This window comes from Sylvia atricapilla, chromosome W, assembly GCF_009819655.1.
Source record: "Sylvia atricapilla isolate bSylAtr1 chromosome W, bSylAtr1.pri, whole genome shotgun sequence".
In the NCBI taxonomy this organism is placed as follows: Eukaryota; Metazoa; Chordata; class Aves; order Passeriformes; family Sylviidae; genus Sylvia; species Sylvia atricapilla.
Window position 1 is genome coordinate 1591363 of NC_089173.1, and position 26453 is coordinate 1617815.

A 26453-nucleotide genomic window follows, 5' to 3' on the forward strand; every position below is an offset into this window, starting at 1 on the left:
TTAATTTAACTTAGCTTATCTTAACATAATTTAACTTATGTAATTGATATAACTTATTTAACTTATTTAACTGGTATAACTTGGCCAAGTTATACTATATACTATATACTATATACTATATACTATATACTATATACTATATACTATATACTTATAACTCTATTTAACTTAACTCTATGACTGTATTTATATGACTACTTTGTAACTGTTACACCTTATAAGCATAGAGCGTGTAAGACAAATCGTGGGCGTCAGCGTTGTTGACACTATTTCGTGGTATTTTTGACTGGGGACATGTATGGGTGAATCGACTCAGTACACAGACAGATTCAGATCCTTTCCTGGTCAACTCAGCGAAAGACTCTGATCTGTTCATGACCCGATTTTTTGGCTGGACAGGCAAAAACAAGCACTCAAGGATGATTGGTGTCTCCCCCTTTTTCTTTTTGCCATTGAAAAACAATGGCAAACAGGCAGTTAAAGGCATTAGACAGAAAAAGTGACAAAGGGAGTTGTTCCAAACGACGAGCACTCCAGCCATGCTGTAATTTTTCTGAAGTTCGACAAAAGCTTCACAAATTGTGACAAAGTTCTGTCGCATGAGTGTCTGTATTACATTTTTGGCACCATACAGCCTTTTGACAAGTCTGTTTAATGTGACCAGATTCACCACATTTGTAACAAGTGATGTTGCTCGGATGCGGCAATTCGTCATTGTGGTCAGAACACTCACTCTCCCCCCGGATTTACTTGACAAGGCAGCTGCAATGATGTGACTTTCCTCTTCCACAGCATCGTGGACAGCTGTTGCAAGTGCCGCAATCTGACTAGTTTGCTCGGCTCGCATGGCAACGACCAGCATTTCATCCACTGGAGTGCCTTGTGGAAGAGTGGCTAAAATGGTCCTTGTATGTGCATTAGCATTCTCAAAGGCTAGAGAGCGAAGCAAATGTTCTTGTACCTCTGGTGTCATATCTGGTGCATCCTTCAAAACAGCTGACAATCTATCAATGAATTGTCCATATGGCTCTGTGGCGCCCTGCTTTATTGTGGTATAGGGTGCCGGTTTTTTCTTATCTGGAACTAGAAGCAACACCTTGTGGGCTAGTGACTGAGACAATTGATGGAGTTCCAATGGGAAGGTCAGCTGAACATTGGTCATTGCATAGAGTCCGTGACCAATTAACATATCAGGCTGTACGCCATATAATGGATCTCCCACAGTTCGGTGTCGGTTAGCTTCTTCAATCGCTAACCGTCTCCATTCACATTCGAAAATAAGAAGTTGTGATGGAGTTCGCAACAGTGAGGCAATGCTGGTAGAATCTGCAGGGCAAAAGCACATCTGCTGTAAAGATGTATTGAATGATGTTTCTGGCTGCTTCCGATCTAATACCATAATTGGTGATCGTCTGTTTCGCCGACTGCAGAACCTTCCACTCATGAGGCTCTCAGGTAGCGTTTCCATTATTAATGATAACTGGACAAGACAAGGCACCTGCAGTTTCCCAGTCCCCATCTAACATAGCATTCTTCCAAACTGCAGCCCAGCGCCTTTTAATAGGATTACTTTACATGGCTGTTAGTGACACCTGCTGGGTCAACGGGAGAACTGCTGGTGCAGGGGGTGCTGTTGGCACAACTGAAGAATTGTCTTCTCCCCCTGACTGTGACTGTGTTTCCTTTTCCAGCAAGTCTTGTCAAGTGGAAAGCTCACCAAGCTTAGCTATTATCTGTTGTAAGTCCTTTCCATGCGGCAAAGTTACGTGCGGTCGCTGCTCGCCATGTAAATTGTCATTAGGTTCGTCATTGTCAGAGTTGAACTCAGGGTCATGTGGAAGTGGGAAACCCGCGGCGGCTGTGGAGGCTTGCGTCTGCACCGCCGGGATGCCAGCCGCGGTTGACGGGGGAGACAGAGCCGCCCCGCCTTTCACAAGCGCCGCCGGGACGCCAGCCACCGTTTCCGGGGGAGATGGAGCCGCCCCGCCTTTCACAAGCGCCGCCGCTTCCTGACTTCCGGGAGATGGAAGGGGCTGGGACGCTGCGCCGCTGTCTCCGCCTTGCGCGCTGCCTCCTTGCGTCATGCCCGTGGCCAGCCCCCTCTCGTCACTGGCTCCGCCTGCCGTCTCCTCTTTCACCACGCCCCCAGACTCTGGCGGGCGAGCTTTGTCCCGAGCAGAGTCAGTCTGCGTTGGCGCGGCCAGGGCCACATCCGGTCCTTGAACGTGCTGAATTACATCTTGCGGTGTTGGGCAAACGGGGGCCCGTGTGCCTTTCACAGGGCAGGCACTATAAATACCGAAATATCTTGCCAGCCTAGAGGGTTTCCGCTTCTCATTGTTCTCGATCCCTGCACCGATCTTGGAGGGCTTCTGATCCTACGTGCTATTAGATCTCTCACCCTCCAGAGCCCGAATCGCAGCCTCCGCGGCCTTCCGCTTGGCCGTGAGCATTTGTAAGGTAACCAAGGTCTTTTTCCACACCATTCCTAGTTCTTGGGTGACCTTTCCTTCTTTTCCGCCACTGATCGCACAATCCCATAGCAGTTCTCCTATCTCTCGCCACTCCGTCTTACTAAAAACAAGCGACGACTTGTTCAGCTTTCCCCATTTCCTGGCCCATAGGGTCAAATGCTCTAAGTCTGCTTCTTTGACTTTTTCTCCTTTCTTAAAAATAATATTGACAAGAAGTCACGTTGCTGCCTGCATTTCTCGATCCATGTTTTTCCCGCTGTCTCTTTGTTCCACAGAAAACACAGTCTTACCTTCCACCAGGGTGTGTCGCTGTAGCCTCACGGATCGCTACTGCGAACACCGTTCCGACCTCTCTCGCTTTCTGCCTCTGCTTGCTTCCCCGGCCGAACTGAGCCGAACGAGGTTGTGAAGCGAGCTCTCCTGCGTCCAGGAGACCGCAAACCGTCCACGTTCTGGGGACGGCGCGAGATTCATCCGCTTGATGAATCCTGTGGAATGCTCCATGGCCAGCGCGAGGTAGCAATTCCACACGACCCACATCTGGGCCGGCTCCCCGATACCACAAATCAGGGGAGCCCCGCTGAGCCCCTTCTTTCGGCCAGCGGACCATACCCACCCACGTTCAGGAGCAGGGTTATGGTAAGTAAAGCAAAGGGTCCCAGTTCCAGGCGCCAGATGAAGTTGGGGTCCCTTTTGAGGGGTCGGACTGAGCTACGACATGCACACAGTTGCCATGTTTCATGCCGCACTGACGTTTATTGTTTGTATCTTCATATTTATTCTCTTGCGACTTTATTGACATTACAAGGCACTTAAAAAATGTACACATTTGCTGCCTTAAGGAGGCTTCTGTATTAACACTCTAAAACTACATATGAACACCCGTTAGAACCTGGAACACCTTAAGGGAGAGAGGTGAAATTTTTGCTGCGCCACAAAGGCCTACATGTTTTGCAGGCCAAGGGCCCAGTCTGGAATTGCTCATACCTTATTCCAAATATTAAAAACTTCACAACAGGACACAGCAACTCTTTTTGACTGGGACTAATAAAAAAATTCTGAATTACAATTTGGGTCTGTTGCTTTGTATAGCAACAGTGTTCATCGTGTCCAGGGAGGTATAGCCGCCGACTGGGAAACAGACAAAACAAGTCTCTTTGGTTAAGCACAAGAGTCCATTTTATTTCCTCCCCCCACCCCGAGCCTAGGTGGGAGGAGAAGGTGATGAGAGAGAGGGCGAGGGGCGAGAGAGGCAAGAGGGGAAGAGGGAGAACTTCAGCTCCGTCTCCCCTTAAGTAGAGGGTCTGAGGGTGGGGCGAAGGGCAGGTAAGGGCATTGACCTGAAGCCAATGGAGACACACCGAGGGGGAAGGAACCACAAGGCCAAGGTCACTGAGGGGGGGGCAAAACCAACCAAACCATTGTGTACAGAGATTACACTGAGTGGCTGAAAGCATTCCACAAGGGTCCAAATTGTCAATGCCTCTCTTATGAATTTTGTTAGCCGAATTGTTTTTCCGAGTCCATTTGCCAATCAAGGTTTGGTTGGGTGCCAACAGAGACAACTGCCCAATGGTACACGGCCCTTCTAGAAGCCAGGATGGGATGCCTGCCCATGCCCAATCTCCACAGATTAGGAATAAACCCTTAGGGAGGCTCTTGGGGTATGAATAGTATGGATTGTCTGCTGCAACATAACTCAGGATTCCACACCACTTTTTTGCTGTGAATTCCTCTCAATATTGTAGTATGTTGTGAAGCGCTTTAGTGCTAGATAGTGGAGTGAAGACAAAATGAATGCAGTATGGTGCTGGAGAGGAGCCCAGCAATTCTAATTCTTGGTGTTCCTGAGCTGCTCTGGGCAATTTTTGTAGCCCTTCTTCTTTGGGATTTTTTATCATTACAGCCCGCCGATGGTGGATCTCGTTTGGATGTGTGTCATGTGATTTTGGATTTGAATTTGGCACATGTGTGTCAAACCTGTCTGGATACTCTCCAGCTTGCAGGGGAATCCCTACCAGGCAGGTAGACATTGGGTTTTTTGCTGCTGCTGTAGACAGGCATATATTTTCTTGTTGGAGTGTCTGTGCCAGGGTCACCCAGATGTTTTGGCGTGGCTGAGGGACAATCCACGCCACTGTCAGACTGCTCAGCACAAACAGGATGACAATTTTGACAGGGTTCATCATGAAGCTGAGTGGGAGGTAGGGTTGTTTTTTTTTTTTTTTTTCTTTAAAAAGAAACACAAACATGTTTAAAGCACATTAACAATCTGAAATTTGCTGGAATTAACCCGATACTTAAGAAAGTTCTGTCTTCTTCTTCCAGCAGCATCTTCTTTTTGAAGCAACAGCTGCTTGCTTCTCATTATCTTCTGCTGGTGCTGGATTTTTAGGAACAAAATGTTTTACCCACTTTTGGAGTATCCAGCGTGGGCCTGAGGGGGTGGAGACGCATGCGTAGCCATGGCCTCAGGTCACAAGTTCATAGGGACCTTTGATTTCCCAAGTCTCTGTGTCCCTAAGTAAAACTGGTGGACGTTGTGACAAGTTAAACTGATTACCGCTGTTAAAGTGACATACCATTGGAGGACTCATATTTTCAAATGAACAATCTAGAAAATTGATCATAAACATGGCTTTGCAGAGTTTCTGTGGTGGTGGCATACATGCTGTGGAACTGTTTTGACTAGCCAGGCCTTTTTTGAGTGTCTGGTGGGCATGTTCGACCACAGCTTGGCCTATGGGGGAGTGGGAGATGCCTGTTATATGCTCCACTCTCCACTGCTGGACAAACTCTAGGAATTCTTTGCCTTTGTATGCTGAGACATTATCAGTTTTGATTTTCTTAGGGATCCCCAGTACTGAAAAGGCTTGCACAAGATGTTTCTTGGCATGTGCAGCCGTTTCTCCTTCATGGGCAGAGGCATAAACTGCACTTGAATAGGTGTCAATGCTTACATGTACATATTTTAGGTGGCTGAAACTTGGAATGTGTGTGATGTCTGTTTGCCACTCTTCGCAGCTCCCAAGCCCTCTGGGGTTAACCCCCATGCCTAGTGATGGCATGGCTTGTTGGCAGTCAGGGCAGGTGGCCACAATGGCACAAGCCTGACTGCCTGTCAGCTGGAATTGATGCATTAGACCTGGTGCATTTTGATGGTACTGCTGGTGACTTAGCTTTGCTTGTTGGAAAAGATCTGGAAGGTGTGCCAATTCTGCTGGGGCTGCAAGGGAATCTGCCTTGCGATTACCTTCTGCGATCTCACCTGGCAAATCGGTATGTGACCTCACATGCATCACATAAAATGGGTGCTCTCGGTGCGAAACTAAATAAATTGGTTTTGAGAGCAACCTGAAGAGACACTCATTCTCAATGTCCTTGAGAATTGCCTGCTCTGCCCTGGACTCTACCCCAGCCACCTAGCCGGAGTCTGTTACCAAATTAATTGGCTCCGGGAACCTCTCAAAAGCTCTCTCTACTGCAACCAGTTTAGCTACTTGAGGCGATCTCTCCACAAACTCCACATCGGCTTCCCAATGCTGAGTTTGGGGATTTTTCCAAGTCGTCACAAACTTGTGGGATGCTCCAGATGCATCAGTGAACACTGTGAGTGCTTTGAGTGGCCTACAACTCCTTTTCTCACAAGGAATGAGGTTGAACTCATCATCAAACAATTTGTGAGACAAGGCATGGACTGATATTTGCCCACTGTAGCTGTCCAGGGGTATTTGGAGGTTGGCATTCCCCTGGAGCAGACACTCTAACATCTCTGGTTAGCCTCTCAGGAGTGTTCTTTTCCTCCTCAGAAAGCCTGACTGGGAGGTCAAAGTCAAAACCAGCCAGCTCACACAGTCTCAGCCTGGCTTTCTGGATGAGCTGAGCTGTCAGCTCTTGTGGCCTTGTGATACTCTTGGATTTTTGACAGGAGAGGAAGACCCACTCTATTGTTAAGAACGCATCTCTCTGCCCTTCAATCCATTGAAATATCAAACGGTGTAAGTGTGGCAATTTTTCTAGAACAATGAATTTGAAAGGCAGCTTGGGCTGGTAACAGTGAGACTGCCTCTCAGTTAAAGCCTTTTGTGCTTTTGTTATTGCAGTTTTTCCTCCAGGATCAGTTATTTGGGAGAGAGCATCTCTCTCTTCTCCCTCAATAAATTGTTGAGGAGTGCTAAGTCTTCATTGGTGAGACCAAGCCAGGGCCTGACCCAGTTCAAGGACCCACACAGGGAATGGAGATCTGCTAGGGTTTTGGGATCACTCCTGATTTCCAATTTTTGCGGGACTACAGTCCACGCAGTGATCTCCAAGCCCAGATACTTCCAAGGTGGCATCTTTTGAACTTTGTCTTCCTGCAGTTGGAATCCAGCAGAGGTTAAAACCTTAACCACTAGGTCAAGCATGTGTTGGAGTACAATGTCATTGGGGGCACACACAAGCACATCATCCATGTAGTGGAGGATGATGGCCTCCTTTCTTTCGGTGCATACCAGGGACAGTAATGAGGCTTCATATTGCTGGCAGATCGAAGGGCTGCATTTTAGACCCTGCGGCAAAACTTTCCAATGATAACATTTCACTGAGGCTTCTCAGTTGATGGTAGGAACTGAGAACACAAACTGTGGAGCATCTTCCGGGTGTAGCAGAATTTGGAAGAAGCAGTCTTTGATGTCTAAGACCACTAATTGCCAGTTTTGGAGGAGCATGCTTGGGGAAGGCATCCCTGGTTGGAGTGAGCCCATGTCTTGTATGACCATGTTTATTTCTCAGAGGTCATGGAGGAGCCTCCAGTTATTCTTCCCTGGTTTTTTTATTACATATACTGGGGAATTCCAAATGACTGCTGGTTTCTTCTATGTGACCTTTTGCCAATTGTTCTTCTATGAGCTCTTTGAGCGCCTTAAACTTTTCTTTACTGAGTGGCCACTGATTTATCCAGACTGGGGTACGGTCCAGCCATGTTAAACTTTTGGGTAGGGTGCTCCACAGTGGCCACTTCTAAAAATCCTGGGGGTTTCTTGGGATAACCAATCTGACCCCTCACTGGGACATGGTGTCTCTCCCCCACAAGGAAGTCTTATAGTTGATGACAAACAGATGGACACTAGCCAATTTTCCATCCGGCCCCTCAATTTTTACCATGCTTTTTGAGATTTTTGCCAATTGGAGCCCTCCTATACCATGAAGTCTGCCAGCCATGGGTTGCAATTCCCAATGAGAAGGCCACTTCTCTTCAGGTATAATCGTGATATCCAAGCTGCAGTCTAACAAACCATTCACATGGAGATGGTCTGCCCCACGGGTTAGATTGCATCCTAGCATGGGCTTGTCCTCGCCCACCACTTCTGCTGAGTAGACATCAGGTGTTTTGCCATCTACTGGGACCTCTGCTGGAATGGGAATGGCCTGGGTGATGATTTGCCCTTTGGCCAAATAGAAGGGTGGCTGAGGACAACGTTCCAAGAGACTGAATTTAAGTATGCTCCCTTTGGTGGTCATGGTGTCAGAGTCTGTCCAAGGATGTGATATGCCTCTGGACTGTCTCCAATGACTGAGGACTGAGACCCCAGACTCTGAAAGGAGCCCCTGGCCTGGCTGAGGTGGAATGTTTGCCAAGTCCCAGAGGACTGGTATGCATCTCCATGAGAACAGAGTGCAAGAACAATGGAACTGGTCACAGTGGACTGAGCCAAGGCTACTTGCCCAAACTGGTCTGTCCATACCAGAGTACGGACATGTACGGTGTGCAGCCTGTTCCTGATCACCCAACCTCAACACGGGTGGTTCCCACTCTGGCTCTGTAGCACTTGCTTGGCCTCAACACAGGTGGCTCCTGCTCTGGCTGTGCCACTCACTTTGGTCCCCACCTTGACCAACTATTGGCAATTGATGGAGACATGGGAAGACTGATTCATGATCAGAATTCGATTTTCCTGAGGTTTTCCAAGTCTTATATACCATTTCAGTGAGGTTAATAATTTCTACTACAATAATTAGGTTAGAAGATCATACAAGCAACTCATGCATTATACAACATCTTTATCGTAGGGGGTTGATTGAATCTTTTCCCTTAAGCAGGTTTTAATCCCATCTTCTCATAGGCTCAAAGTTCTGTTTGTCCTTGCCACAGCATCCTAGTCACTAGACTAGTTATGCTAATTAAGTCTGTCTTCCTCTCAGACTTGTGTATTCCCACAACCAACCTATAAAAACCCTGGAGACCTCCGCTCACTTTCGTGATCACCCCACTGTAGAAGATTGCGTCTATAGGCATCCCGGCCCTGAGGACTCGTCTCTCCATGTTGGTAGCTATGATCCCCTTTCCTCTCTTTTCTGCCTTTCTTACTATTCTTTATTTCTCTCCCCACTATCACATTTTGGTGGCACTAAATAAAGGTGCATTTTTGTTGAATAAACTGAGAATGTCAGGGTCTGCAAACATATACGGGAAACCCGATGGTTCGTTTTAGGGAACTCAGAGCGCAAAAGACACAGCAGGGGACAACTCAGTTTATTCAACAAAAAAAGGCGTCTTTGGCATTTTTTCTGAGCCATGTTTCGGAGTATTTGTGCCTGTGCTACTGAGCCTTGCACCTGTCTTTCAATTGGTGCTCGAAGCCTGTCCACAAACTGCAAAAACCCTTCAGAATCATGCTGTTTAATATTAAGATAGTTACTTTGTGGTTCAATTGTCAGTAACTGGTAAAAAGCTTTTTCTGCAACCTTACAAATTTTTTCTAAAATGAACTTTGATAATACTTTAGCTTGTTCTTTGGGAAGAGCCCATTGTCCCTCCCCACACAAGTGCTCATAGGTGATATCTCTTCCCTTTAAATCTTTAGCACCTTGAGCAGTTTGACTAAGCTCTTTTAGGAGTTATTTTAATGATGTTTTCCAGGTATCTTTGCAGAAATCAAATTCTGAGACAACAGGCATTTAAATATTTCTTTTAAATCTGCTGGTGTTAATTTGAGATATGCAAAAGTAGTTCTTAACATACTTTTAAATACTTCGTTGTCTCTACCAAGGCAGAGAAAGGCTGGTAGTTTCTAATTGCATTATTTCTAGCAGAATAAGTAATAGGAGCTGCTGAAAATATAACTTCACCTTTCTGGCTTTGCTCTTTAGGGCTATACCACTCAGTTTTGTTTTTATGGGGGTTGGCTGTAGGCTTGTTCTGTCCCGTTTTCTTCCCCTTCACCCTGGGTCCCAGCTGTGGCTGCAGAAGCAGCCTTGGCCCCACCCCCGACCCTGGGTCTGGCATCACCCGGGGCTCCGGGCTCTTCCCAGGCCTTGGCCTCGGGGCTGACCTCTCCCTCATGGGGACTGGGTTTGGGGCTACTCTGGGTCCCAGGCTTGGGACCCCTTCCCACCCCAGCTTCTTCCGATGCCCTGGGGCTGGCTCTTGCCCAGGCCCCGGAAGCCCCAGCTCCACCCCTATCAGACCATGCAGTCCCGGCACAACCCCAACCCCTGCAGGCCTCGGCACCCCCAGCCCCACCCCCACCTCTGGCTCCGTGGGAATTGCGGGAGTGGGCGTGTGGGAGCCAGGCGTTGAAAGGGGCAGGCAGGGGAACTGGGAAGTGAGAGGGGGGAGGGCTGCTGGGGGAGGCATGGTAACTGTGGGAACAGGGATTGCAACATCAGGAGGCGGGGTTGCAGGATGACATCATGCAGGGCAGGAACATGGGCGAGGGGGCAGGGGCATCTGGGGGAGGAAGAGGTTGTAGGACTGGGAGGGGTTGAGGAAGGAGACATGTGGGTGAAAGGGATTGTGGGAAGAAGAAAGATAGCATGAGGGGTTACCTACATGGCTGCGGCCGTTTTGGCTGCATGCTATATGGTCAGGCTTGCTTATGGGGTAAGAACCCTTCTTTTCATAGCCGTCAAAGCACAGATTTTCAGATATAGTGGGTGGGAAAGAAGGGTAGAGGGAAGAATCTCTGTCAGCCTGCGCAGAGCTGCTAGAGCTAGGGCACTGAGAGGGAAGCAAGAGACTAGGGAGACTGTGGCTTTCTGGCCAGGCTCCCTGCGTTTCCCGGGTTGTCTCACACTTCTCCCTCAACTCAGGGGCAGAGATGATAGAAGAAGGGTAGGGAGGCTTGTGGGAAGGGGGGTTTGTACCAGCTGTTCTTTTGCCTGCTTCTTATTTATCTCCTTATTGTTATAAATAACAAGTCCAATTTCATAAAAAAGGCCAATTTATTAATAGAATTTTGTGAAATAGAATTTTATGGAAAAACGCAAAATCAATCAGAAAGCATGGACCCCAGGATCAAATGCTGGGTGAACCTCAGGTGCCACTGCAAGCTGTACCCCTGCCCGTTCACAAATCCTGCCCACACACAGTCCAGTTTTTATAGAGTTTTTCTTGCTTGAGGCAAAAGTTGCCTCATCCCATTGTCCACTCTGTGGGTATTTCAAATTCATATTTCATTTCTTTCCCTCTGCTGGTCTGATGAATGGGATTGAGATATTAATTTTAAAGAATTAAGGACTTTAGTTAAACTAGATATGGCTGAGGTAGACTTCCCTTTGCTAACTAGATATTGTTGAGGTAAACTTCCCTTTTTTTTTAACATAAGCCGGATTTAAGGAACCGATAAATCAGGAGACCTGTCAACTTAATCAATAGACTTCAAGAACACAATGTGATCATAAATCAGGTAGTCTTGAGAAAACAGGATCCAGGTGTCACCAACACTAAAAGGTTAAAAAGGCAAAGCGAGGAAGACCCATCTTACTTCATCATTTTGAGACCCCACCCCCTAAAAAGGACCACCGACCCATTTCAAAGAACAAACTACGCATGCTTAATTGCTTTTTGGCTAATTACCATACGAAGTGGGGAATGGGATGGACCAGAGTTATGAATATGCATTTGTGTTTTGGATATTCAACACTCTTGTACATAAAAAGACCCTGTGAGCATCTGTAAATGGCACGTGAGTATTTGGGAGCTATCCCGCACGCTGCCCGGCATCGTAATAAACATACACTTTCTAACTTCAAACTGTTAGAGAGTCTTTGTCCGTCATAGTTGGATATCAGTGTTAGGCCAATATCCATATTTTTTTAATAAAACATTTTGGCGACTGCGGCAGGACACTGCTCTCTCTGGCTGAGGGGGCCATCGGGGTCTGGGACCCCTAAGGGCGCCCGCCCAGAATTTCCTGGGAAGAGGGCTCCCACAGCCCCGCTGACACCCCCGGGGAAAGACCAGAGCCTGCTGGAACTACGGACAAAAGGTATGTTTAAAATATTGGGAACAGGTACCTTGGAATAGAGGCGGCTTATAAGTCATAAGAGACGTCTTATGCAAAGCAGAAGCCTGACTGGGTTTTGGAAACTCTGCGGAGTCTTGTAACTGGTTGGTTGTGTTCCAGGTAAAGCTGGTAACTTGTAACTGCGTCCCGTGTGGGGGGAGGCAGCGGTGGCACCAGGACCGCAGGTTTTGTTGGTTTTAGGAGCAGTGGGGGCTCCGATTTCGGCTTGTAGTTTAAAGGTGCACCTTGGTGATCCATAACCTGAAGGGCTAGCCCGAGTTTTTGGGGCACGGGGGGTGCTGTCTTCGGTCGTGGTCCCGCGCCGAAGATGTGTGTGTATTGACGGATCCGTGTCTGTGTGGTGGTCCCGTGGTTTTGTGATTGTGTGCGATTAGGTGAGAAAAAGAATCATTTGTGTACTGTATGTGTTATGGTTTGTGAAAGCTTGTGTGGTAGGCATTTTGGTTTGTGTGATTTTGCTGCGTGTTACTAACCTTTGTGAGTGTTTTTGGAAGTTTTGCAAGTTTATAATTGTAAGAGATTTTAAAACTCCCGCCGATCCACGGAAGAATACCTCTGAGAAAGCGAAGGGATTTGAGTGCTTATGTCGTGACTAAAGCATGTCACGGAAAGCGCTGTGTGTAAGTTTTGACTGTATAACTAATGGTGTAATTTGAATCAGTGTGTTGTTCAATAGAAAAACATCTGTGGGTGAACAAATTGTTTAATTGTTTGTAAGAAAAAAAAAGAAAAACAAAAAAACCCAAGCAAGGGTAAGGGGTTTTCCTTTTGAAAGTCTATGCCCGACACAGCCGCGGTGATCGGGGGTTGTTGCAGAAATATTTGGAATAAGGTGAGCAATTCCAGACTGGGCCCTTGGCCTGCAGAACCGGTGGGCCTTTGTGATGCAATAAAAATTCAGGTTGTAAAGCAGAAAAAAATTCACCTTTCTCCCTTAAGGTGTTCCAGGTTCTAACGGGTGTTCATAGGTAGTTTTATAGTATTAATATGGAAGCCTCCTTAAGGCAGCAAGTGTGTACATTTTTTAAGTGCCTTGTAATGTCAATAAAGTCGCAAGAAAATAAATATGAAGAGAAAAACAATAAACACCAGTACGACATGAACACAGCCTCGGTGTGAAAGTCGTGACTCAGCCCGACCTCTCAAAAGAGTCCCCAACTTTAGGGGGTGATTTGTTTCCCTGGTAACCAGAGAGGAATCTAGGCTTGCGCAACCTAAAGCCACGTCCCTTAGCTCCTTGTGAAATGCCAAGAGGTTTTTGGCGAGTGGATGTTTTAGTTAAAAAGAAATATTCTTATCTATTTGTGAGGTTTGCAGTTGCCAGAGTGTGTGGTAATATCTTAAAGTGCTGGTGCCTTAGTCCTCAGCCACAGAGGAGCAGAAAAGCAGTGTAAGATCAAGGTCTCCCCCTCCCCGCTCCCCTGCGGAAGGGTCTGTGCTACGTCGCGGCTGAAATCTGTGGGATTTTGGCGAGACCTTGTTAAAATTTTCTTGGTTGAATGTGTGTAGGGTCGCAAGGGACCCTGGCTGTTTCTTTTGTGAGCCTAAAACTGTTGGTGTTTGAAGTCAAGTCCCTGCAAAACAAAAAAACAAAAAAACAACAAAAAAAAAAAAAGGAAACCCGGTCTAGCAGCTTTTGATCGTGTGCAGAGAATGGAAAGCGCAGTGCCAGCCAAGGTAGCCGAGGGATTTTAGTAGAATCATTGGATTCCTGCGAGAACTTGGTTGATACTCTGCAAAGTTCACATTTGTTTATTTTAAATATTTTAATAGTGATATGTTGCAGAAATATTTGGAATAAGGTGAGCAATTCCAGACTGGGCCCTTGGCCTGCAGAACCGGTGGGCCTTTGTGACGCAGCAAAAATTCAGGTTGTGGCGCAGAAAAAAATTCACCTCTCTCCCTTAAGGTGTTCCAGGTTCTAACGGGTGTTCATATGTAGTTTTATAGGGTTAATATGGAAGCCTCCTTAAGGCAGCAAGTGTGTACATTTTTTAAGTGCCTTGTAATGTCAATAAAGTCGCAAGAAAATAAATATGAAGTGAAAAACAATAAACATCAGTGCGGCATCAACTACGGCCTCGGTGTGAATGTCCTAACTCAACCCAACCTCTAGAAAGAGACCCCAGCTTTAGTAATATACCCAAGGCAAGGCATAACAGAAGACCTGGTTTAATAAGTGATTAATAACCAGCAATTTGGGTCAAGTGCCTGGCTGATCGTGTAATGTTTTTTATAAAAGAGGATTTTTTTTTTTTTTCTGTGTGTCAAAAGGCATTGGGAAAAATAGGATTCTAAATATGAGGGCAAATTAAAGCAAAGAAATTCCCAGAGGAAGCCCTTTGGGGTGCATTTTAACACACTGGAAAGAGCTGGTGGGTTGTGATGGTACAGAAACCAGGAGGGAGCTGGTCAAGTTATGTACACAGTGGTGGCCACTCTATAAGCTTGATGAGGGAGTGAAGTGGCCAGCAAATGGTACACTGGACTATGAGACACTATTACAGTTAATGCTTTTCCTCCGGTGGGAACAAAGGTGGTCAGAAGCGACTTATGCAGATATGTTTTTCAGCCTTTGAAATCACCCTGAGTGGCAAAGGGATTGTGGAATGAAGCCTCCATCTGATCCTTTAGTATTTGCCCTTGAAAAGGACAATAAAGCTACTAACGGGAAGCCCAAACGGTGCTGCAGCACCTGCTCGATAAATCAGAGGTTCACACATCCCGACAAGATAGACCAAGTAGAGGCTTTAGAACAGGAGACAGAAGACATACTTAAACCACCTCCAAAAAGACAGGAAAGGAGGAGGGTGGCGGGAAATGCAGACTTCATCTTCCCTTGGAAGGACAGCAACTAAGGTAGGGGTTTCTCCACCCACTCCTGAACCATACCCATCACTGCCTAGCAGTGACAGTGAGTGGGATGAACCTGAACCTCCCCCATCAGCCCCCAAACTTCCTCCACAGGGGCCTATAGCATCCAGGACCCTAAAACAAACCACAGAGGTCATACAAGCACCTCTAAGACAAGCAATGACCTCTGATGGAGAAACAAAACTGATTAAAGTTCCCTTTCCCTCGATTGATTTAGAGATTTGGGAAAAGAGTGCTAAGGGTTATCGAAGTGATCCAATAGGGGTTGCTAAAAAAATGAAGTCTATAATTAAGCAGCATTTACCTAACTGAGCAAACCTCCAATTGCTGCTTGATGCTTTAACAGAGACTGAAAAGCAATTAGTTTTGAAAGTAGCTAAGGATCTAGCCAAGAATGATTGTAGAGATGTATTTTCCCTTCAGAACCCAGGCTAGGATCCTAATAATGATGAGGGGTTGGGACAATTAAAAACATACCAAGAATTGATAGTAAAAGGGCTAAAAAGAGCAATCTCCAAAACCATAAATTGGTCAGCACTATATGCTGTCAAACAAGGCCGTTCCCAAACACCTTGTGAATTTCTAGATCACCTGCGAGACGCGATGCGCCGTCACACCACCCTGGATCCTGGATCTAATGAAGGGACACAGCAATTAATAAATTTATTTTTATGACAGTCTACAAGAGACATCAGGTGGAAACTCCAGAAGATCCAGTGTCCAGACAGCCGGAATTTAGAAGCTTTACTGGATGAGGCCTGAAGAGTTTAATTCTTAATAGACAGCAGGGCAATATTTTCATGGCTAAATAAGGCCCTAATACCTGTAACAAATGACTATGTTATGGTAAAAGGAGCGACTGGCCAATCTGAAAGAGGTTACTTTTGCAAACCATTGAAGTATAAATTGGGAAATAATGGAAAATTCATCGATTTTTATATATGCCTGGAGCTCTATCTGCACTTTTGGGCAGAGATCTGCTAGAGCAGCTGGAGGTAAAAATAAAAATTTAAGAATGGGGAAATTATTTTGGAGGTAAAGTATCAACAATATTTAGAACTGTTAAGTTTAATAATGATAAAAAAACCATAAAGTATAAATGAAGAAGAGAATTTCAGGAAAATAATAGATCAAGTGTTTCCTAGAGTGTGGGCTTATGACATACCAAGCAGGGTAAAGAATGCACTCCCAGTACAAATCAAAGAAGGAGAACAGCCAGTAAGAGTTAAACAATAACCCCCAAAAGAAAGAAGATAGAGAAGGGATTAGTCCAATTATTGAGAACTTTCTGAAGATAAGACTACTGAGGGAGTGTCAGTCTGATTTTAACACTCCTATCCTGCCAGTGAAGAAGCCCGACAGCTCATACAGGCTAGTACAGGACTTAAGGGCTGATAACAAGATAACTGAAGACTTGTATCCAGTAGTTGCTAATCCTTATACCTTGTTAAATCGTTTAACCCCCAAACTAACCTGATTTACTGTTTTAGATTTGAAGGATGCTTTCTTTTGCCTCCCTTTCCATGAAGCCAGCCAGAAAAACGTTGCATTTGAGTGGGAGAACCCCAAAACGGGATGGAAGAACCAACTCATGTGGTGTGTGCTTCCCCAAAAGTACAAACACTCGCCCACTATATTTGGAGAGCAGCTTGCAAAGGATTTAGAGTCTTGAAAACCTCCACCAGGAGGAGGACAGTTGCTCCAGTATGTGGATGACCTAAAAGCCACTCAGACCCAGGAAACATGCGTGGACTGGATGGTAAGCTTCCTAAATTTTTGGGCCTGCAGGGGTATTGAATATCTCAAAAGAAAGCCCAAACAGTGAGGCAAACAGTAATTTACTTGGGCTATGGAGTGTGTGCTGGACAAAGAACCCTAGAGCAAGATTGCAAAGAGGCAATATGCCAGACCCCAAAGCCTTGGATGGTGAAGAAACTAAGAACCTTTTTAGGCATGACAAGATGGTTCAGACTCTGGATTTATAATTATGGATTACTTGTTAAACCTCTGTATGCCTTGATCATGGAAGGAAGCAGAGATCTTCAATGGATGAAAGAAGCAGCTTGAGCTTTTGACCAGCTAAAGAAGGCCCTCATGTCAGCACCAGCCTTGGGACTTCCAGATGTGAGTAGGCCATTATTTTTGTTTTCTCATGAGAAGCAAGGGATTGCTTTAGCGATACTAGCACAAAATCTGGGTCCGTATCGAAGGGTAGTTGCCTACGTCTCTAAACAGCTGGATACGGCAGCTAAGGGATGGCCAGGGTACCTCAGAGCCGTCGCAGCAGTGGCAGTGAACATTCAAGAGGCACGCAAGTTCACCCTGGGTCAGAAGATGACAGTGCTAGTGTCTCACACAGTGTCTACAGTCCTGGAAACGAAAGGGGGGCACTGGCTCTCCCCACAGAGATTCCTGAAGTACCAAGCTATACTGGTGGAACAAGATGCTGTTGAGATTGTGGTGACTAACATTGTGAACTCAGCTTCCTTCCTCAGCGGCAGTATGAGAGAACCAGCGATCCATGATTGCCTGGAGACCACTGAAGCCACCTACTCCAGTCACCCGGAACTGAAAGATACCCCGCTTGAAAATGCCGAGACTTGGTTTACTGATGGGAGCAGCTATGTCATCAGTGGAAAGAGGCAGGCTGGGTATGCAGCTACCACAAGCAGAAAGGTAATAGAGTCCAAACCATTACCAACAAATACCTCTGCACAGAAGGCTGAGATAATTGCCTTGATTCGAGCTCTGGAGCTGGCAAAAGGAGAAAGAATTAACATCTATACAGACTCAATGTATGCATTTGGAGTAGTTCATGCACATGGAGCCATTTGGAAAGAGAGAGGACTGTTAAACTCACAAGGGAAGAACACTAAACATGCACAAGAAATACTGAGACTGTTAGATGCAGTGCAACTGCCTGAAAAGGTAGCCATCATGCACATCAAGGCACACCAGAAGGTGATCTTGGAGTTGGAAGAGGGGGACATGCTGGTGGATAGAGAGGCAAAAGAAGCAGCAAAAAGTAAGATAACTGATGAGACAATTGAGGCAGCATTAATCCCAGATGGAAAAATTTCTATTGAGGGTAAGCCAATATAGAATAAAAAAAGATAAGAGAATTATTAAGGCAGAAAAGGCAAGTTATAACCAGGAGGGATGGGCTGTGACAGAAGAAGAAAATCTTGTAGTACCCTCCTATTTGTTGTGGTCATTAGTACAGAGGGAACATGAGAAAACACACTGGGGAATAGATGTCCTGTATAACCATTTAAGAGAAAGAATCATGGCCAGGAAATTGCAGGGCACAGTGATACAAGTAACTCGTCAGTGTAGCCTTTGCCTCCGAATTAATCCCAAAAACACCCCAAAAGCCTAAAGTGGGACAAATTGGGAAAGGCTGTGGACCTGGGCAACAATGGCAAATGATTTTACAGAGCTGCCCAGGAAGGAAGGATATTGTTACCTACTGGTGTTAACTGATACTTTTTCAGGATGGCCAGAAGCCTTTCCTGCCAAAACAGCTAAGGCCCGAGAGGTAACCAAAGCACTGTTGCAAGAAATAATACCTCGTTTTGGAGTTCCAGCCACCATACAAACATGTGGCTGGAGCCCAAAACAGAGAATTAGACAGGCCAGTACATGATGTACAACCTGGAGATTATGTATATATTAAGTCTTTTGCAGAAAAGACCTTGGAACTGAAGTGGGAAGGACCGTTCCAAGTAACAGAAGGTCTAGATCCATCACTCCCGAGTGAAAAACGCCCCAGAAGGAATCTGGAAGATCTCACCAGGCGATAACAAACTGAAGCTGAAGCTCACTCGGAACCATGAATAGATTGACTAATAGTTATTATGGACATTATGTAGAAAGTTGTAATTATTGCTATAATTAAAAAGACAATACTACGTAGGTACAATGTCACTGAGATAAACAGGTGTCAAAGAAGAAGTATGCATTCATACCAAATTCAGTTGGTGTCTTTGCAATTTTGTTAGAATTAAGGGATGTGATTTTTCCTATCGAGCACCTGTAGTATCACAACAATATATAAAGACTAACCTAACCACTGTAGAGAAGATACTGCCTGTGCCCATAGGAATGAATTTGACTCTAGTTGCTCAATTGATGAAACACCCCGAACTGAGAGAAATCTTAAAGGAAATTAGAGAAGGGGGAAAAAAGACATTAATTAAAATTCACCATGATACAGAGACCATCAAAGGAGTTTTTAAAAGGTTTGAAGAACATTTGTCTCATCATTGGTGGGATGTTCTTTTTGGGTGGTCTCCAACAGCAATTGGTATACTAAACACCTTAGTCCACCCCATAGTTGTGTTGCTTATTTTAGTTAGTATAAGTTTAATTTTATCTGTTGCAATACTTGTTTGGAATTGGAGGATGCTACGACAGGTAGCAGCCTTAACCTCCCTATCAAAAGCATATGGCTTAGTCTTGAGAGACACCAGCTGTGCGGCTTGGATAGATGAAGAAGACTCTCTATATTGAGTAAAGGAATTTACTCACTTTAAAGAAGAAGTGGGGAATGAGATATTCATTTTGAAGAATTAAGGACTTTAGTTAAACTAGATATGGCTGAGGTAGACTTCCCTTTGCTAACTAGATATTGTTGAGGTAAACTTCCCTTTTTTTTTAACATAAGCCGGATTTAAGGAACTGATAAATCAGGAGACCTGTCAACTTAATCAATAGACTTCAACAACACAATGTGATCATAAATCAGATAGTCTTGAGAAAACAGGATCCAGGTGTCACCAACACTAAAAGGTTAAAGAGGCAAAGCGAGGAAGACCCGTCTTACTTCATCATTTTGAGACCTCACTCCATAAGAAGGACCACCGACTCATTTCAAAGAACAAACTACGCATGCTTAATTGCTTTTTGGCTAATTACCATATGAAGCGGGGAATGGGATGGACCAGAGTTATGAATATGCATTTGTGTTTTGGTTATTCAACACTCTTGTACATAAAAAGACCCTGTGAGCATCTGTAAATTGCGTGTGTGTATTTGGGAGCTATCTCGCACGCTGCCCGGCATCATAATAAACATACACTTTCTAACTTCAAACTGTTAGAGAGTCTTTGTCTGTCATAGTTGGATATCGGTATTAGACCAATATTCATATTTTTTTTAATAAATCAGGATTCCGGGCAGAGCTGATACTTCTGATTAGGTTTTTGGGAACTTGGCATACACACACCCACTGGTCTGATTGTAGATAAGGTTCCAATCAGGCGATGATCACCGGGTTCTTAGTAATCTTATCTCAGGAGAAGGCTCATCTCCTTCAGGAAACTCCTTCTTTTATTTTGTAGATGGAGGTTTTCCTATTCCTGGAAACAACTCATAGTTGCACCATACCTTTATTTCAAGGAGACAGAGACATTTGATATAGTGTATGTTTTATACAGGATATTTATCGAGAAAGAACAAATTAATTCCACCATTGTTATAACATTACAAATTTAAATGAACAGTGGGAGAAATTTTGGAGCTGTTTTATCACCTAATTCAACTTGGTTTGTTAACCATGTTCCAACTTTGTCCCAGTACGAGACAGAATTTATATTTTTCTCATTAAAGTCAGGCAAAAGAGAGGACAGCCAGTGAACAAACTGTTGTAATTTTCTCTTTGAGATTTTTCTGTCCTCCCTATCTAAAGCTTGTAGGATTAGGGAATATTGGCCTTTTTCCTGCACAGAGAATTTTGACTCCATTATGGATGTTACAGTGCAGTCTGTGCAGTTTTATCTACCCCGTTTGCAGCAGAATGCAAACCAAAACGAAAAGCAACAGTAACCCAGCTTAGGAAAGAATAACTTTCTCTTCCCCCATGGTAGTGAGGTAAGATGAAGAAATCACGTGTCGGGGGAAGCCCACAGCTTTTTTAATCCACCCACCGGCGTGGCATCCCTTCCCTATAGCTAAAGTTATGTGCTCCACCACCCCATACACTCGGGGGTCACCTCGGGGGGTTCCAAAAGGTACTTACCTTCCCCTTGGATACTTTGGCTGACTGCAATCTACTGTAAAGGGTCCCTCATCCAGAACTGATCCATCTGGGTCTTGACGGGTTGCTGGTCCCGTCCCAAACCAGAGCACCGTGCAAAAAAAACAGCAATTCCAATTTTGGGTAATAAAAAGCTTGTAAAATCCACAGGTTCCAGTGGAAATTCAGCTATTCATGTGGGGTCTTAGACCTCATGAGGAGGTCCCACATCTTCGGCGCCAATCTGCCCGAGTCCCTGCACCCCTAAGGTCCAGCCTTGGCTAGCTGTGGACCTCGGGGAGGAATCTGGGCTAAGACAAAGATAAAAGACAAAAGGCGCTCTGATTCCTCGTGGGAAACAATCCCACAGGTTTAATGCAGAACCTGCTCCTCAGAGCCCAGGAGGAAAAAGAGGGCAGGACCTCTCGTCAGAGGGGTTTTAAGCCCTAAGGAGGAGGGGAAGGAAGGGGGTGTGTTGACCAATGGGGGTGGACCCAGGGGGAGGGGAGATACAGGGGGTATCAAGTGAAGGAGAGGTGGAAAGATATATGGGAAGGTATAATCAAAGAACACTCAGTGCAAAACAAACTAACTACTTAGTGCAATACAACATCTTGACATGTTTTCAAGGGAACATACCATCTCAGAGTCTCTGTTCTTTTCTTTATCTGTGCCCTTAGCCCTGTTATTCTGCGGTTTAGGCTAGTTCTTCTGATTATGTTGAAGGTTCCCCATACTTGTGGTGCTTAAAAACATGCAAAAGGGTAACAGACACAGCATTCAGTGTTCACTAAATGTCTTCTAAAATGTGTTCTCATATATTCTAAAGTACTACGTGGAATACATTCTAACATGCAGTATACGTTCTTAAATCTACTATAAAGGATCAGCTCGGATTTTTCAAATCTACGTCTCAGTCCAGTGTACACAATCCATGTGACGGAAGTTTGTACAGAGCGTGTCATCATTGTACACCAGCTCATTTGCATTGATGTCAATGAAAGGAGAACAAACAGTGCTTCAGCTGACTACCTGACTCCAGCAATAAGATGATCATCTTTTTTACTCCCTATCAACCTGCACTTCGGCTTTGGAAAGACTTTCCAAGACTGTAGACAGTCTCAAAAGTCTTGAGCAAACAAGAAAGGAAATGTCCCATGCCCTACCAGTACAGATCAGTCTCTGCTATTGGGAGCTAGAGCCCCCTGCTCAAGACAGATGATACAGACCACGAGATAACCTGTGGTTTTACCTGCATAACCATGGAGAGGACATGAGGAAATGGGATAGAAAACCCACCTCTGCCCTAAGAGCATGAATTAAGAGGAAGAACAACCATCCCAGGAAATTCTTCAAGAATAAATGTTGCTCCAGTTTCCAGTGAGCAAGTCCTCAGACAGAATAGAAGGGTTGATGTTGCTTCTGATCTTCTCAAAGGGACCTTCAGTTCATATTTACAAGAAGTGAGCAATGAGTACTATGACCAGAACTAGAGAGGCCCTGCCTCCAACCAGGTGGAGGAAAGGGACAGTTGGATTTATTGGACTGTATGGATCTCATGCCCTGGCACATCAGACTCACAAGTGTATAAGGCTTTAGCTGACACTGGTATACAATGTACCCTGATGCCATTGAGATATGTAGGGGCAGAATCCATCCTCATTTCTGGGGTGACAGGGGGATCCCAACAGCTGACTTTACTGGAAGCTGAAGGGAGCCTGACTGGGAACAAATGGCAAAAACATCCCATTGCAACTGCCCCAGATGCCCCATGTATTTTACATAGATTAGCTCAGGAGAGGGTATTTCAAGGACCCAAAAGGGCTTCATTGGGCTTTTGGAATAGCTGCTGTGGAGACAGGAAATTAAACAGCTGAATACCTTGCTTGGTCTTTCAGAGGACCCTTCTGCTATGGGACTGCTGAGGGTAGAAGAACAACAGGTACTGATCACTACTACAACAGTGCACCATCAAAAATACTGCAGCAATTGGGACTCCATGACCCTCATCCATGAGATGATTTGTGAACTGGAGAGCCAGGGAGTGGCCAGCAAGACTCACTCACAGTTTAATAGTCCTATATGGCCAGTAAGATCAATGATGAGTGGAGACTGAAAGTGGACTATCATAGACTGAACAAAGTCACACCATCACTGAATGCTGCCATTCCAGACATGCTGGGACTTTAGAACAAACTGGAGTCCAAGGCAGCAAAATGGTGCCACCATCAACATTACTGATGCATATTTCTCCATTCCTTTAGCAGCAGAGAAAAGGCCACAGTTCGCTTTCACTTCGAGGGGTGTCCAGTACACCTGGAACTGACTGTCTCAGGAGTGGAAACACAGTCTCACCATCTGCTATGGACTGATCCAGACTGCACTGGAAAAGGGTAATGCTCCAGAACACTTGCAGTACATCAGTGACATCATTGTGTGGGGCAACACAGCAGAGCATGTTTTTAAGAAAGGGGAGAAGATAATCCACATCCTCCTGAAGGCCAGTTTTGCCATCAAACAAACTGAAGTCAAGAGACTTGCTCAGGAAATTAGGTTTTTAGGAGTAAAATGGCAAGATGGACATGGTCACATTCCAATGGATATGGTCAACAAAATAGCAGCTATGTCTCCACTGACCAACAAGAAGGAAACACAGGCTTTCTCAGGTGCTGTGGGTTTTTGGAGGATGCATCTTCCAGATTACAGTCAGATTGTAAATCTTCTCTATCGTGTGACCTGGAAGAAGAAAGATTTTTAGTGGGGTCCTTTTGAACAAATTAATCAGAAGACTGTTCATGCAGCAGCCCTAGGGCCAGTTAGGCAAAAACAAGATGAGAAGAATGTGCTTTATTCTGCAGCTGGGAAGGGTGATCCTTCCTGGAGTCGCTGGCAAAAAGTACCTGGGGAGACTCAAGGACAATCGCTGGGATTCTGGAATTTGGGATAGAAAGGATCTGAGGTCTTTTATAACCAAATGGAAAAAGAGATACTGGCAGTCTATGAAGGGGTTCAAGCTGCCTCAGAGATGATTTGCACTGAAGCACAGCTCTTTCTGGCACCCCAACTGCCAATGCTGGGCTAGATGTTCAAAGAGAAAGTCCCTTGCACGCATCATGCCACTCATGATATGTGGAATAATTGGTTTGTGCTGACCAAAGAGTTGCCCAGGAATCTTGGAATTCATCACAAACTGGCCTGAAGGTGAAAATTTTGGACTATCATCATCATCAGAGGAGGAAAAAGTGACATGTACTAAAGAGGCCCCACCCTATAATCAGCTACCAGAAAATGAAAAGCGATACACTCTCTTCACTGATGGTTCCTGCTGTATGGTAATGTCCTGGTTTAGGGCAAATTTGGGAGAAAGCCTCCAAATAGGGTCCCTCTGGAAAAGCAAATCCAAACGGCCCCTCCCCCAACTGGTCCGGGAAAAAGTCTCCTTACAGAAAAGTGGAAAAAACTATTTGTTTAACAAACAAAATGCCCAAAAGCATAAAGAATGAATAATATGAAACAATAAAACCTCTCATCATTCTGAAGTGAGATGGCAAACTCAGAATGTCCTTGCCATGGGTTGCAGCTCAGCTCATGCAGTCTCCCATCAGTCCCTCCGGTGTTGATAAATGCCGTCCTGGGCGCCAGTGAGCTGCAGGTGTGAGATCCATGTGTGTCTCTGGTTTTTTTTCACTCCAGGACAGGTTTAAAACGAAAGAAAAAGAGAAAAAAACAGTCCAGGGAACTTCTTTGTCTCAGCTAGCTAAACTAACTAAAAGCACAGGAGATCTCTGTCCCGCTGTCTATCCGTTCTTCAGACAAACACTGCCCAGGAGCCAGAATGCAGAGGGGGGAGTGCAGTTTCTGCCAACAAACTCCACACTGCTTCTTTCTCCTCTTTCGCTCTCGGAACTAGTCTTAAAGGTACAGAACTTAACATACAGCATAAACAGAACAGACAATTGGGGATACAAGCATCAGAAAGTAACCCCAGGACAGGTAAGGATACATCGAAAATGAAAGTATCCATATGGACTCCCAAATGACGAGTTGCAGAAGCTATTGAGGGACAAGGTGGATCAAGTCAGATTGCAGAGCTGAAAGCCATCCAGTTGGCTTTAGATATCACTCAACAGGAGAAATGGGAAATTATCTGCTGTAGAGGCATCCATGGAGGCAGGGACAAGGTACTCTGCAGACCTGAGATATTCTAGAAACACGTGGTTTTATTGCAAGGATCATGGGTAAAGAGGGCCTACTTTCAGCCACCAGCCTCGGCTGAAGCAAAGCCCTTAAAGAGAGAGGGAGAGAGAGTGGGGGTATGGGGTAAGGGAGGTAAGAAGAGTGCCAGGGTCAGGGTGGTAGGAGAGAGGGAGATAGAAGAAGCAGAGAGAGAGAGTGGGCAAGAGAAGGGGCAAAGAGGCAAGAGGGAAAAGAGCAGGGAGAAAGAGAGCGGCAAGAGGGGAAGGAGCAAGAGAGCAAGGACCTTGTTCCAACACATTATATCTCCTTTTATGTTAAATATTCTAATTTACAGTGACCAACCAGCGCAAGATACAAAACCTACAAACTTTGCATGCAACCTATGAGAACTACTAAATTACCATATCATCCTATATTCTAAACTCTAAAGACTACTCTTCTTATCTACTTTTTCCTTGATGTCTTGGCAGGGTGGAGATGAACTGCATTCTTGGGCCCTTTTGTTTTCTGTCCTTCAACCTATCTCCAGTTAATCACAGTCTTCCTGCCTGCCATGCCTACATCTCAAAGCTGGCCTTCATTTCTATTTCACTCACAGATTTTATATGTCCAGTATTTCTTACCAGACAATCATATCCATAAGCCCTTCCTGTCCCATCTTTCCCAACAATCTACTGTAGCAAGGGTCCTGACTATTAGGAGATCGGACAGAACAGACGACACGTCTAAACCGATGCGGCCACCATGTCGAATTCCCCTTTATTATCAGCCTGCGGTGAGTTATAAAGGTTCACCACATAGTTTACAGTTACAGGCTATACAAAGAATGCAAACAACTCTTATTTATCTAAGTCTTAAGGTGGCTAAAGTGTTAGAACTACAATTCTACATTTAGAAACCCATTACTTCCCAGAACACCTTAATATAAACTGTGAATTTTCTACTGCACCACTGTGGCCTGCAGGCCCTGTGGGCTCAGGGGTCCACAGGCTCTGCAGGCCAAAGGGCCCAGTCTGGAATTGCTCACCCTCAATCAATCCCAATATAACACTCTATAAAAAAATCCCAACAATCTGCCTCTACACTGATTCGTGGATGGTCACAAATGCTCTGTGGGAGTGGCTGGACAGATGGAAAAAGGCCAATTGGTAGTGCAGAGGGAAACACATGTGGGCTATTGAATTGTGCAAGACATCACTGCCTGGGTGGAGAAATTGGCTGTAAAAGTATATAATGTAGATGCTCATGTACCTGAGTCAGGCTACTGAAGAACAGCTCAACAACGGACAAGTGGATCGAGTGGGCTCAGTGGGCCCATGACGCCTCAGGTCATCAGGGAATAGATGCAATATACAGATGGGCTCATGATCAAGGGGTAGACTTAACCATGGACACCATCTCCCAGGTTATCCATAACTGTGAAACATGCACTGCAGTAAAGCAGGCCAAGTGGGTAAGGCCTCTGTGGTATGGGGGATGATGGTCAAAATATAAATATGGGGAGGTCTATCAGTTTGATTACATCACACTGCTGCAAACCCACCAAGGCAAGCACTAGGTGCTTACAATGGTGGGAAAAACCACTGGATGGCTGGACATGTA

At 45.2% G+C, this 26453-nt stretch overlaps 1 pseudogene; it reads right to left on the reverse strand.

Moving 5' to 3' along the window:
- Positions 1-208: 208 nt before the first annotated feature.
- Positions 209-26453, reverse strand: part of LOC136373441 (uncharacterized) — a 42060-nt pseudogene continuing 15815 nt past the window's right edge.